The sequence below is a fragment of the Antechinus flavipes genome, chromosome 4 (genome assembly GCF_016432865.1).
Source record: "Antechinus flavipes isolate AdamAnt ecotype Samford, QLD, Australia chromosome 4, AdamAnt_v2, whole genome shotgun sequence".
Classification (NCBI taxonomy): domain Eukaryota; kingdom Metazoa; phylum Chordata; class Mammalia; order Dasyuromorphia; family Dasyuridae; genus Antechinus; species Antechinus flavipes.
In genome coordinates, this window is record NC_067401.1 from 364,202,395 (window position 1) to 364,215,653 (window position 13,259).

A 13,259-nucleotide genomic window follows, 5' to 3' on the forward strand; every position below is an offset into this window, starting at 1 on the left:
ACTCTATCCACAGACCACCAAAACTGCCCATTTGGGCATAAAAGGAGAATGGAGATGTCTTTCTCGATGAAACAGTTTTTAACTTTTATCTGAACCTTATCTGTAAAGGATGGAGGGAATTCTAACAAAAGGACCTTATTTGTTATCTTGAGTTTATTAATGTTTTTGGACTGCATTGTCACAGGTGAAAAGAAGTCATTTTCAATTGTATTGAGGGATTCAAGTGATCCTGGCTGTGATCTGTGATCAATCTGACACCTAAAATATTGTCCATAATAATCCATATTTTTATTTTATGGCTGAGCCTCCATATCTTTGTTCCCAACCAGTCATCTGCATGAAACCCAAAAGGAGTCTGGGAAATATAATAAGATCACCGTAAGCTCGGGTGTTAGGGAACACTGATCTAAGGTGCAAGGCTTGGGAAGCAGAAAAAGCAAACTGCTCCTGTGGCCTTCTCGATGTTATGTTATGTTATGTCATGTCACACTTCAGAATAGGGAATCTGCCAGTCCTAGATTTAGATCTAATCCAACAAGAGCTAGAGATGGCAAAAAAAAAAAAACTGTAGCTAATAAAAGAATGTTTGAGGCTAAATTTCATTTGAGGCCTTGTTGATTGTTAAGCCTGGGCCAATGAAATGTTTAAAGTATAGTCCTCACATTAAATATAATCATAGCTGACTTGTCTGCTAGGCTTTTTTTTTTTAAATGATTATAACTTTTTATTGACAGAACCCATGCCAGGGTAATTTTTTATAACATTATCCCTTGCACTCACTTATGTTCTGATTTTTCCCTTCCCTCCCTTCACCCCCTCCTCCAGATGGCAGGCAGTCCTATCTATACATGTTAAATATGTCACAGTAAAGATACAATATATGTGTGCAGTTATTGCATAGGAAGAATTGGATTCAGAAGGTAGTCTGCTAGGCTTTTAGTTCTACCTGAACTCATCCTCCAGACCTTAACTTGCTTTTACTTTTTTTTTCCTAAGATCAAAATTCCTTGAGAGAAAGAACTTGGTATAATGCTTAATATTTTTAAATGCTTTTCCACTATTTCACAATAGCAAAATTAAACCAGCAACAATGTTATTGAATACCCCCCCCCAAAAGGAACAAAATACACATATAAATTAGTGTATATGTGACCAAATATTTGTTCTTAGTGAACAACTAAGAGACAGGAGTTGCTGTGTTATATTAGCACAAAAACAAATGTAAACAGCCAAATAAATAAAGTAGAAGCACAGCTCAAATATGTATATACAATTATACCCAAGGCATACTTTATGTGGACACTCTCTAGTACTGTCACCTGATTTCCACGGGTAACCACTTCTCTAGTTTTACATATAGCATCATTTGTGACCTTTCTGTCCCTTGACTTCACTAATGAGGCTGATTGGCATTTTCTTCACACCATAGTCCATCATCTTTATACCTGAACTTGTTGAAGAGCCATGTTTTGTGAGTTGTCTCTCTTTAACTGCTCCCTCCCTTCCCTTGTTTAAATTAGTATTTTCCTTGATGTAAGGCAAGGTTGGAAAAGAGTACAGAGTGATTATTTTTTTTCCCCAATGGAAATGTTATATTGTGGATTGTTAACTGGTGTAGACTGTCCTTTTACAATTGGTGAATGGTCTCTTTTGCTTAGAATTCACTAAGATCAAGGTCCATCACTTCTACCCAGCTGCTCATCAAAGTCCATGTAAGTCTTCTATCTCACTGCCACTATTTGTGGCAATTCTATAAAAAGGCAAGTTAACCATCACTCAACAACTTGGTATGGAATAGTTTCATTTGCTCTGCTAATTTGTATATTCCTTAAACATCACTCTTAGTAAAACTCGATTTCCTTATTGAAGATCTTGATGACAAACTCAGGCATAGTACCATTTGTCTCTGCCAAAGTTCTTACGATCAGAAGTTACTGCTAGGATGATTTCAGAGAGACCTGGAGAAGTTTATATGAACTGATGCTGAGTGAAATGAGCAGAACCAAGAGATCATTTTATACGGTGACAAGAAGATTATACAATGATCATTACTGATGGATGTGACTCTTTTCAACAATAAGATGATTCGGATTACTTCCAATGATTTTGTGATGAGGAGAGCCATCTGCACCTAGAGAGAGGACTGTGAGAATTGAGTGTTGTATGGGTCACAACATAGTATTTTCACTTTTTTTGTTGTTTTTTTTTTGCATTTTTTTTCTTTTTTGAACTTATTTTTCTTGTGCAGCAAGATAATTGTATAAATGTGTATACATATATTGGATTTAACATATATTTCTAACATGTTTAACATATTTTGGATTCTTATCATCTTGCATGTAGGAAGGGCGGTGGAATTTGGAAACAAGGTTTTACAAGAGTCAATGTTGAAAAATTATCCATGCATATGTTTTGAAAATAAAAAAAACTTTAATAAAAAAATAACATATTATAGGACATTATTTTGGTCTCATCAAAACTATGATAACTATAATACATTCCATAGTCTATTTGTAATTCTCTACCTTTTTCATAATATATATGAGAATAGTTACTCTAAGATTTTCACTCCTATAAAATGCCTTCCACTAGGAATGCAGATAAATTGATATTGTTTGCTAGTGAATGTATATATACATACACATATATAGTATGCATAGCTTTTTGTGTAAGGTGAAGTTTTCTCCCTAACATTAGAATCCTTTCTCTCATGTAAGTCAATGTTCACAAATAGAATACCAAGGGAACGTTGCAAACTATAGTTGCAAATAATTTTAGGCAAATACTTTATTATTTCCTCCTCTGCTCCTCTCCTTCCTACGCCCTTTCTGACAACATAAGCCTCAAGATCATTTCCCTGGGCAATGGAAAAATCTATTTTAAAATCTATTTAAAAGATAAAGAATGCTCCATAAAATATTTTCTTTGTTTTCTCTCTTAGGAAATTTGTGCCAATTTTCCTATTTTGTCTTATATCTCTGACTTGTTGGAAAGATTTCTTTCCAAATTTATAATAAAATTATAAAATAAACTCACACAAATCTCAGTATTCCTACATATCACCAACAAAATCCTGCAAAAACAGATAGCAAGAGATATCTCATTTAAAGTAACTACAAACAGTACAAAATACCCAGGAGTATACCTGTCAAAACAAACCTAGGAACTAAATAAAGAAAATTATTTTTAAAATGCTTTTCATATAAATAAAATCAGATTTAAATAATTGTATAATAATAATTGTTCAGGAAGTATACCTGTCCAAAAAAAAACCCCAGGAACTATATAAAGAAAATTATTTTTAAAATGCTTTTCATACAAATAAAGTCAGATTTAAATAACTGGAGAAATATTGTTCATGGGTAGGTAGGCCAATATAATAAAAATGACAATTTAACCTAAATTAATTTATGTATTCAATGCCATCCCAATTAAATTATCAAAAAATTATTTTATTGAGTTAAAAAATAATAACAAAATTAAGTTGGAAGAACAAAATGTCAAGAATATCAAAGGAAATAATGTGAGTGAGAGGAATGTAAAGGAAGGAGATTTAGCAATACCAGATCTTAAGCTGATATTATGAGACAGTCAATTATCACTTTTTGGTACTAGTTAAGAAATAAAAAGGTAGATCAGTGAAACAGAGTAGCATGAAATGTGCAATAGCATATAACTATAATGGCCTTATGTTTGACAAATGTAAATGATAGAATGGGCTTTAGTCCTTGCTTTGTATCCTGCCCTATGGAAAACTTGCCTAGCAACAATAGAAACTTTGCCCCAGTAACAAAAAGCTGTTTTTGGGGACTGGAAAATATGTCTGAACTTTTTACCAAGATCTTTGAAACTTGCATCACTATCCAAACCCCTTACACTTGGCTGAGTAGGCAACCACATTGTTTTTCTATTCCTTACAGTTAACTGCCCACATAAGAACTAACTCAGTTCATGACACCTGACACAGAAATCTGTACAAATGTGAGACCATTTCTCTAGTTTGCTGCAGGTCCCTTAAGCTCTAAACTCTAAACCCACCTTACTGTTCTCAGTGAAATCTCAGGAAGAACTGACTTTCTCCCCCTGAAATTCTTTTCCCAAGATCTTAACTGATCCTGACAGACCCTCATCATAAAGTCTTAAGTTTTGAGGATAAGAATTCATTATATGATAAAAATTTGTCATGAAAGCTGAAAAGTGATCTGGCAGAAACTGGGCATAGACTAATATATTATACCATTTACTAAAATGAGGTCAAAATGGATACAGTATCTAGATATATAAGGAGATATGACAAAAAAATTAGAAGAACATGGAACATGTTCCCTATCAGACCTATGGAGAGGTAAACAATTTATGAATAAACAAGAAATAGTATTATCAGGTGTAAAATGGATAATTTGTATTACATTCAATTAAAAAGATTTTGAACATATAAAATTAAAGCAACCAACATTAGATGGAAAAGCAGAAAATTGGAAGGAGGGAATTTTATAAACTGTTTCTCAGATAAAGGTTTCATATCTCAAATATGTAAAGAACTTTGTCAAATCTATATGAATATAAGACATTCCCCAATTGATAAATGGTCAAAGGATATGAACAGGCAGTTTTCAGATGAAGTAATTGAAACAATTTATAGTCACATAAAAATGCTCTAAAATATTATTGGTTAAAGAAATACAAATCAAAACAATGTTAAGATATTACATATTCATGTGCACAGTAGACATCTCCAGGGCAGGGAATAGGGGATGGTTGGAAAAAATTATAAAATGTGCACAACAGAAAATAAAACAAAATGTAGAAGGAAGCATAGAAAGCAGAATAGTTTTGGAAATTAGAAATACTCATTCTATAATTTTTCAAAAAAAAAAAAAAAAAGGAAATGGGGAAGCTAGGGGGCACAATGGATAGAGCACCAGCCTCGAAGTCAGGAAGACCTGAATTCAAATCTGACCTCAGACTCTTAATACTCCCTAGCTGTGTAACCCTAGGCAAGTCATTTAACCCCAATTGCCTCAACAAAGAAAAAATAGATAAATAAAGGAAAAAATGTGAAATAGAAATTCATGTTTTTATAGCTAATCCTTTCTTTTTAGGTTCTGTTCTGTATGTGGAAAGGTTCTTTTTTTGTCTTTATGTATTTAAGATCAAAATAGATAAAAATTAAAAAGTAATGCTCAACACAAATGACATAAAATCTTTTTGATCCTTCGTTCCTATAAATTACAAGTATCTGACTTCTGCAACTATTAAAGAGCCTTCTGATCCTATACATCTACAATCTCATCTAGTTAATTACTGACCCGGACTCCTTAATTTATATCAGACATAAGACCTTTTTTTTCTGTATATAAAGGAAAAGCTAGCGAGCCATCTTTGAAGTCTGTACTTCCTTCCCTTCTGGCACTTCATATATACAAGTCTACCATCCCATCTTTGGTACTAAAATGTCCCATCAGTTTACTGTGAGTCACCTGAAACCTCAGGCTTCTATAGTACTGCTACTCTGCTATTTGGTAGAGAGCAATTATAGATTAGGCAGTGTCTCAACTCATTTCCAGTCCTTCAGAGGCCCCCTACTGGCTATGAATATATTCTTCAATAAATTTTAGGAAATGTAAAATCTGTACATATGACCTATTTCTTCCCTCTGTTTAGGTGATTGTTAATTTAATTGTAAAATTAGGCACTAAATGTCAATATCCAATAAAAGTAACATAGATATAGGACAGTTACATGCAGGAATGTTTAGACTGCTGGACCAGGAGTCAAGAAAACTCTTCTTCATGAGTTCAAATCTGGTTTCAGCTGTGTGACTCTGGCTGGGCATTTAACCCTGTGTGTCCCAGTTCTTCATCTTAATATGAACTAGAGAAGGAAATGGCAAACCACTCTATTATCTTTGCCAAGAAAACCCCAAATGAGGTCACAAAGAGTTGGACATGTCTGAAAAACAATTATAAAGTATAGATATGGGAATCTTCTCAATTTTATTTTCAGGTTTTTTTTTCCTGTGGATCCCCAAAACAACTCTAATTCATTTGGAGAAAAAATTCGTTTGGAGGAATAAAGAATATAAAAATTCAGAAAGGCTGAAATGTTATATAGTATTTCTATGACTATTTCCTCAACTCACACTTAAAATCAAGGCTTGAGGCATTGAGAAAATGGCTGCTATTTGCTCTAAAGGTTCTAATCAAAAGATGAGCTTGATGGATTGAGTTTTTAGTACATTATTTCACAAATGCCCCCTGATATATTCCTCATTCATAATTAGCCAACCAATTAGCTTCAGTCCCAGCCCAAATCCTGATCATGGGTGAGGTGTGAAGGGGTAAAACTCCTGTGCATGAACTAACTATAAGATACTGCACATAAACAACTTGCTATTGTGTACAGATGTTTCCTTACCACTTTAGTATAACTCTGCTTTAATTACAATACAGGTTGTCACACCACCTGACTTCTCAAGAAGGCTAAGAAGCCCCTAAAAGGGATGGGGAGCCAAACCAGACATGTCAGCAGGGTTCCTTTTACTAAAGGTTCTTACACCTTGTCCAGACTTCTCCCCTATCTGTGGCCCTCTACAAAGTATAGTGAGAACAACGTACGAGATAGCCCTTCACTCAGAACTCAAGGGGAACATTCTTTCCTTGCATACATAAGGCCCCCAAGAAAGAGTAAGCTCAAACTGCATATACTCCAGTTCCTGGTTCTGAAAATACTTTTTTCCCTTCCTGGGTTACTCATGAAGCTCTCTATGTAACTCTGTTGAACTTTTAAGCTCAGTATCTTTCCAGAATCCATTGCCATCCCTGCCGTATTAGGTTCATGCTCCTCAGACTGCAGCATACCTCGATAACTGTTTATCCATATCCATCTGCTGCCAATTCTGCTACTATTGTTATAATAATATGCATTTCTTGACATGCATTTCTGTTTTTTTTTTCAATTACATGTAAAGATAATTGTCAACATTCATTTTGCTACGATTTTGAATTCCAATTTTTTTCTCCCTCCCTACCTTTTCTCTCCCCTCTCCCAAAATATCAAGCAAATTGATATATGATATACATGTACAATTATTTTAAATATATTTTCATATTCTGACATTCATTTTTTAACCATTAATAACATTTCTGTTCAGATACTTGGAACTCATATTCACCTGGAAACTTCCATTTCATAATATTACATTTATCCATTATCAAGAAAGAAAAACTTAAAGAGATGAAGGCAATCATGTGCTCACAACTGTCCAAGCTATGTGAGAGACAGAACTGCTACCTCTCTCTCTTAAACTCTTATGATTAATTAAAAATAGTCCTGACTTTTTTTCCCCATCTACAAAGGAAAGAACAATGGAAGGAGTAGATCACCTCTTTTGTATATCCACCACTTAGTTCCACCTCAGCAACAGAGTGCTATGCTCCCTCAACCTAGCAACTGAGGACAAACTAAAAAATAATCCCAAACTAAGCACAAAAGTAGAAGCTTTGAGAATCAAAGAAAGAGAGCAGAAAAGCACCCCAGGAAAAAAAAAAAGACTCCACAGGAGATTTGGATATAAGTAAGTGTTCACCTAAGTATTTCAGAGAGTGAGGAAGTTGGCTCACCATGAGCCAACCAAATTGGGAAAAAAGATATTCCAGCCATTTTGGTATAAAAGGAAGGGATTTGGCAGCAGAGTGTAAAACAGAAAATTCAGATAGACTGGAGGTATGATTTATCCTAGAAAGAGCTATAATACTGTTAATGAAAACTTCTAAAACTTCACTTCACTGGCAAGCTGCTTAGAGTTGCTGCTCAGAGTCAGTTTGTGAAGAGCCTTAAATGCCAGACTAAGGTTTGTGTGTGTGTGTGTGTGTGTGTGTGTGTGTGTGTTTTTAGAGGCAAGAGGGAACCCACTGAAGGTTTCCAAATTGGAAAGTGTCCTGGTTAAACATGAAGCTGAAGAAGCTTGTGTTGGAAAATAGATAAGGGAGAATAGAAACAAGGAGACAAATCAGGAAGCTATTAAAATAATCCAAGCTATATCCCGAAGAGATCATAAAGAAGGGAAAGGGATCTGTATGTGCAAAAAATGTTTGTGGCAGTCCTCTTTGTAGTGGCCAGAAACTGGAAACTGAGTGGATGCCCATCAATTGGAGAATGGCTGAATAAATTGTGGTATATGAATATTATGGAATATTATTGTTCCGTAAGAAATGACCAGCAGGAAGATTTCAGAAAGGCCTGGAGAGACTTACATGAACTGATGCTGAGTAAAATGAGCAGGACCAGGAAATCATTATATACTTCAACAACAATACTATATGGTGATCAATTCTGATGGACCTGGCCATCTTCAGCAATGAGATGAACCAAATCAGATCCAATGGAGCAGTAATGAACTGAACCAGCTACGTCCAGTGAAAGAACTCTGGGAGATGACTAAGAACCATTACATTGAATTCCCAATCCCTCTATTTTTGCCCACCTACATTTTTGATTTCCTTCACAGGCTAATTGTACAATATTTCAGAGTCTGAATCTTTTTGTACAGCAAAATAACGGTTTGGTCGTATATACTTATTGTGTATCTAATTTATACTTTAATATATTTAACATCTACTGGTCATCCTGCCATCTTGGGGAGGGGGTCGGGGGAAGAAGGGGAAAAACTGGAACAAGAGATTTGGCAATTGTCAATGCTGTAAAGTTACTCATACATATAAACTGTAAATAAAAGGCTATTAAAATTTTAAAAATTTAAAAAAAATAATAATCCAAGCTAGTAGTGATGAGGGACTGAACTAGGGAAGTGGTTTTATAAGTAGACAGGACATGGGTATGATTTATGTTGTGCAGGTAGAAAGAAAATATAATATAATATAATATAATAAAATAAAAGAAAAACAATAAAACAGTGCAAGACTTGGCAAGGTGATTGAATGGAGAAGGGCTAAAGAAGAATCGGAAATGACTTGATGACAGAGTAAGGTGCAGAAATAAGAAAAGAATGAAAATAACAGGGAAAACTGGAAGATAGTTTTCTGGAGATGTACTTTAAACATGTTGAATGAGTTTGATATGCTGATAATGGAATATATAGATAGAAGCATCCAGCAGGCCTTTCAATGTAAGGAGCCTGATATTCAGAGGAAAGCAGAACAACATTTGTATGTATGTGATAGCAAAGAATTAGAAACAAAATATATGTATAACTGTGTAATGACTAAACAAGTTAGTGTATCAATGTAATAAAATACTGTTAAACAATGAATATGAAGAATCCAAAAAGACTTGGCTAGACATCTGTTAACTAACGTAGTAGAATGAAGTAAATAGAAACCCCCCAAAATTTACAATAACCAAAATAATGTAAAAAAACAAAAACAAAAACCCAGCATGGAATAGAAAGACAGGGACTTTCAGATGGATGCCCTCGAAGCTGTTCTTTCCTAAGGAGTCACGGAGGGAATGAAGGTTAGGAAAACCAAAATATGTCATCCAATGAGGGAAGACTGGTCACTTCAGGGCCCAGGGCCATCAGGCAGGGAGGGGAACTGGCCCCAAAGGGACATGCCATAATTGCTATAAACCAGGACATTACGCAAAGAAGTGCCGCAAAAATAATTCAGGAAATGGGATGAGGGGCTCCTCGAGGGCCCACAACAAGCTTATCAGGAAAAGGAAAGGCATTCTCCAGTGACTCAATTAGGACTGCAGCAGGCAGTGAACAGTCTTAATTTCAGAGGACTGAGTATGAAACAAGTCTCCTTTCTTTTAGCAGAGTTAATATTAGGTAATATTTATGTTATTGCCTCTTTAAGATGTACAAGTTATGTACATGTATATAACATTTGAGATAATTCAATTACATAATGAACTATAACTTTATAGATATGAAATGGCATGTCCATTTTCAATATGTCTAAGATTGGTTTATTTCGCTTAATTTCATTTAGTATCAAAGCTGACAGGATATAATAGTAGGAGCATAGAACCAGGCCTAGAGAGCTCTCAGAGAACAAATCCAACATCCACATTTTGTGATGAGAGAAGAAATGATGAAAGAATGATGAGAAGAAAGATGAGAGAAAATGACTTAAGGTCACACAGGAGAATCAGAAGCAAGACTCAAACCCAGGCCTTCTGACTATAAGCAGTGCTCTCTCTCCAACAGAAAGCCTTAGTATGGGGATGGGAGGTTACTGGAAAGAAATAGCAATGCTTCAAAATGAGCATTTTAAAATTAGGTCTGATTTACTATTTTGTGATTCTAGAAAAAAAAATCATTAACTTCTGCCTCAGTTTCTTCATCTGTAAAAAAGCAGTTAGTAGTACACCGGAGTCAGGGAAACTAGTTTTACTACAACTTGTTTGAGTTTGAATACAGCCTCATACTAGTTGTGTGACTTAACTTTATTCGCCTCAGTTTCCTTACCTGTTAAATGAGCTGAAGAAATGACAAACCATTCTAGTATTTTTGCCAACAAGACCTCAAATGAGATCATGAAGAGTAGGACACAATTAAACAACAAAAACAAGAGGATAATAATAGCACTTACTTACCTCACATGACTGTTATTAAAATGAATGAGATTATAAATGTAAAGCATTTTACAAACCTTATGATGCTAAGTGTTAGCTATTATTTTTTATTTAGGTTTGAGCATTTTTAATTTTATATAATATAAACAATCTTCAAAAGAACATAAGCAAGAAACAGAAAAGAACCTTGACCATAGAAAGCTACTATGGTGACAGGACAGACCAAAACACAAACTCAGAAGAGGACAAAATGTCCACAAAGGAAATCTCAAAGAGTAGGATAATTAGTCTCAAGCCCAACGAGGCTTCTTGGAAATGCTCATAAAAAACTTTAAAAGGCAAACAAGAAAGGTAGAAGAAAAAATGAGAAAGGAAATAAGAGGTACACATGAGAGAGTCAACAGCTTGGAAAAGGAAAGAAAAAAATTATCTGAAAAAAACAACTCCTTAAACAGTAGAATTAACCAAAGAGAAAAAGAGATACAAAAGCTAATTGAAGAAAATCACACATTAAAAATTAGAACAGGGCAAATGGAAGTTAAAGACTTTGTGAGACAGCATGAATCAAAACAAATTAAAAAGAATGAAAAATGGAAGAAAATGTGAAACAGAGGGGGAAATACTGATTGAAAGAATCCATAGATCCCACAAGGAAAACCCCAAGGAACATTGATGTGAAACTCCAAAACTACAATCTTAGGGAAAAAATACTGCAAGCTGCCAGACAAAAACAATTCAAATATCAAGAAAAGGCCCATATTGATGAAAATATTTATTGCAGTATTTTTCATATATTTCAACAAAATAGAGCTATTTATCAATTAAATAATGGTTAAACAAAATATAGTGTTGTGAATTTAACAGTGAAATGATTGCCATAAGAAACAATATTTAGAATATAGAACAGAAGATAGAAATAAGCAGAAACAGGAAATGTATATAATGCCAAGAATGTAAATGGTAAGCTCTCCATCATCCCCAGTCAAATTTGAATGCTAGTGCTACATACTGAGTCTATATCACAAGGAAGTCATAAAGGAGGGCAAAAATATTGTAGTGGTTCTTTTTATGGTAGCAAAGTAGGAAAATGAGTAGATCTCCATCAACTAGGGAATGACTGAACAAGTTGTGGTATATGAAGGTAATGGAATATTAATGTTCTATAAAACATGATGAACAAGCTGATTTTAGAAAGACCTGCAAAGATTTACATGAACTGATGCTGAGCCAAACAAGCAGAACCAGGAATACATTGTACACAATAACAGAAAGAATATGTAATGATCAACTATGAAAGATTTGGTTCTCAGTGATTCAGTGATCCAAGGCAATCCCAACAGACTGGTTAGAAAATGCCATCTGCATCCAAAAAGAACTGTGGAAATTGAAAGTAAATCAATATAGGTTTTCCCCCCCCTTTGTTCTGATTTTTCTCTCCCAATATGATTCATAAAGCAATGTATACTAAAAATAAATTTTGAATGCTAAATGAGTTTGATCCTGAAGATTAATGAACCTTTCTCTCTTCTTTATAGAGGTGGAGAGCTATGAATATAGAAGTGTATATAATCAGCTTTATTTAATATGTTGGCTAGTTTTGCTGAAGAGCTTTTTTCTTATCTTTCTCACATACTCCCTGTCAAAAGAGATGACTCTCTGAATAGAGGGAGATTAAGGTAATATCAAAGAAAAAAAAAGGTGTGTGTGTATGTTTTAAGGGATCCTCAAACTCAGCAGGTTGGACTGGGAATCACTGCTAAAATCAAGCCTATGAAGAAAAGGGAGTAGAATAGCAGTAATATATTGAGAAAATGAGGGATATATAGAATTAAGGTTATATTGAGGATCAGGAAGTTTAGGAAAACTGATAAGTTGGAAGGAAAGAAGACAATGTTAAGGTCAGGTTTGACCACCTACCTCTTTGGATAGCTGGGCTGGAAAGGAGTGAAACTGGGTTCTGAGTCTAATGAAATGTAAGACCAGAATTTTTGAGTTTACAAATTATCTCATTCCAAATTTCAGACTTACTTCCTAACGACTTAACTCGTTTCTCATATTTCTTCCTCTGATATCAACAATTCTCCTTGAATACTAAACTCATTAGTGTGGATATTTACACCCCTTGATGCAATTTGCAATCCCTCCCTACCACCTAATAGTATAAGATTTTTCTCTTTTTTATACATCCTACTCAATGTGCTAGAAGCCTTCTTTTTGGTTCTACTTCAATTCTTAGATAGCAATGCAGTTTCCAAATTGTCTATCTGCTAATCCTCAGGCTGTTTCACAACTAACAATGCTTTTTCCCCCCCAGTAATGATTCTTTTCAAGTCATAAAATCACTGAATCTCAAGATTTCAAAGGGACTTCAAAGCCATCTAGGCTTATCCAGACACATCTTCATAACACATCAATCATGAGTAGCTGTCTGACCTGGATTAAAGACTTGCAGCAAGAGGAAATATATTACTTCCTGAGATAGTGCATTCCAGTGTGAAATAACCTTTTTAAGTCTTGAGAATTTTTTCCTTAAATTGAGATAAAACATGACTTTCTACAACTCTCACCTATTGTTCCAAGTCCTATGGAGCAGACAGAATGAGTTGTATCCCCTTTCCAAATAACAACTCTTCAAATATCCAAGGAGCAGTATCATAGAAGGTAAGACAATAGGGCCTCATTTCCTTCAATTATATTATAGTATGATTTCTCAAGGC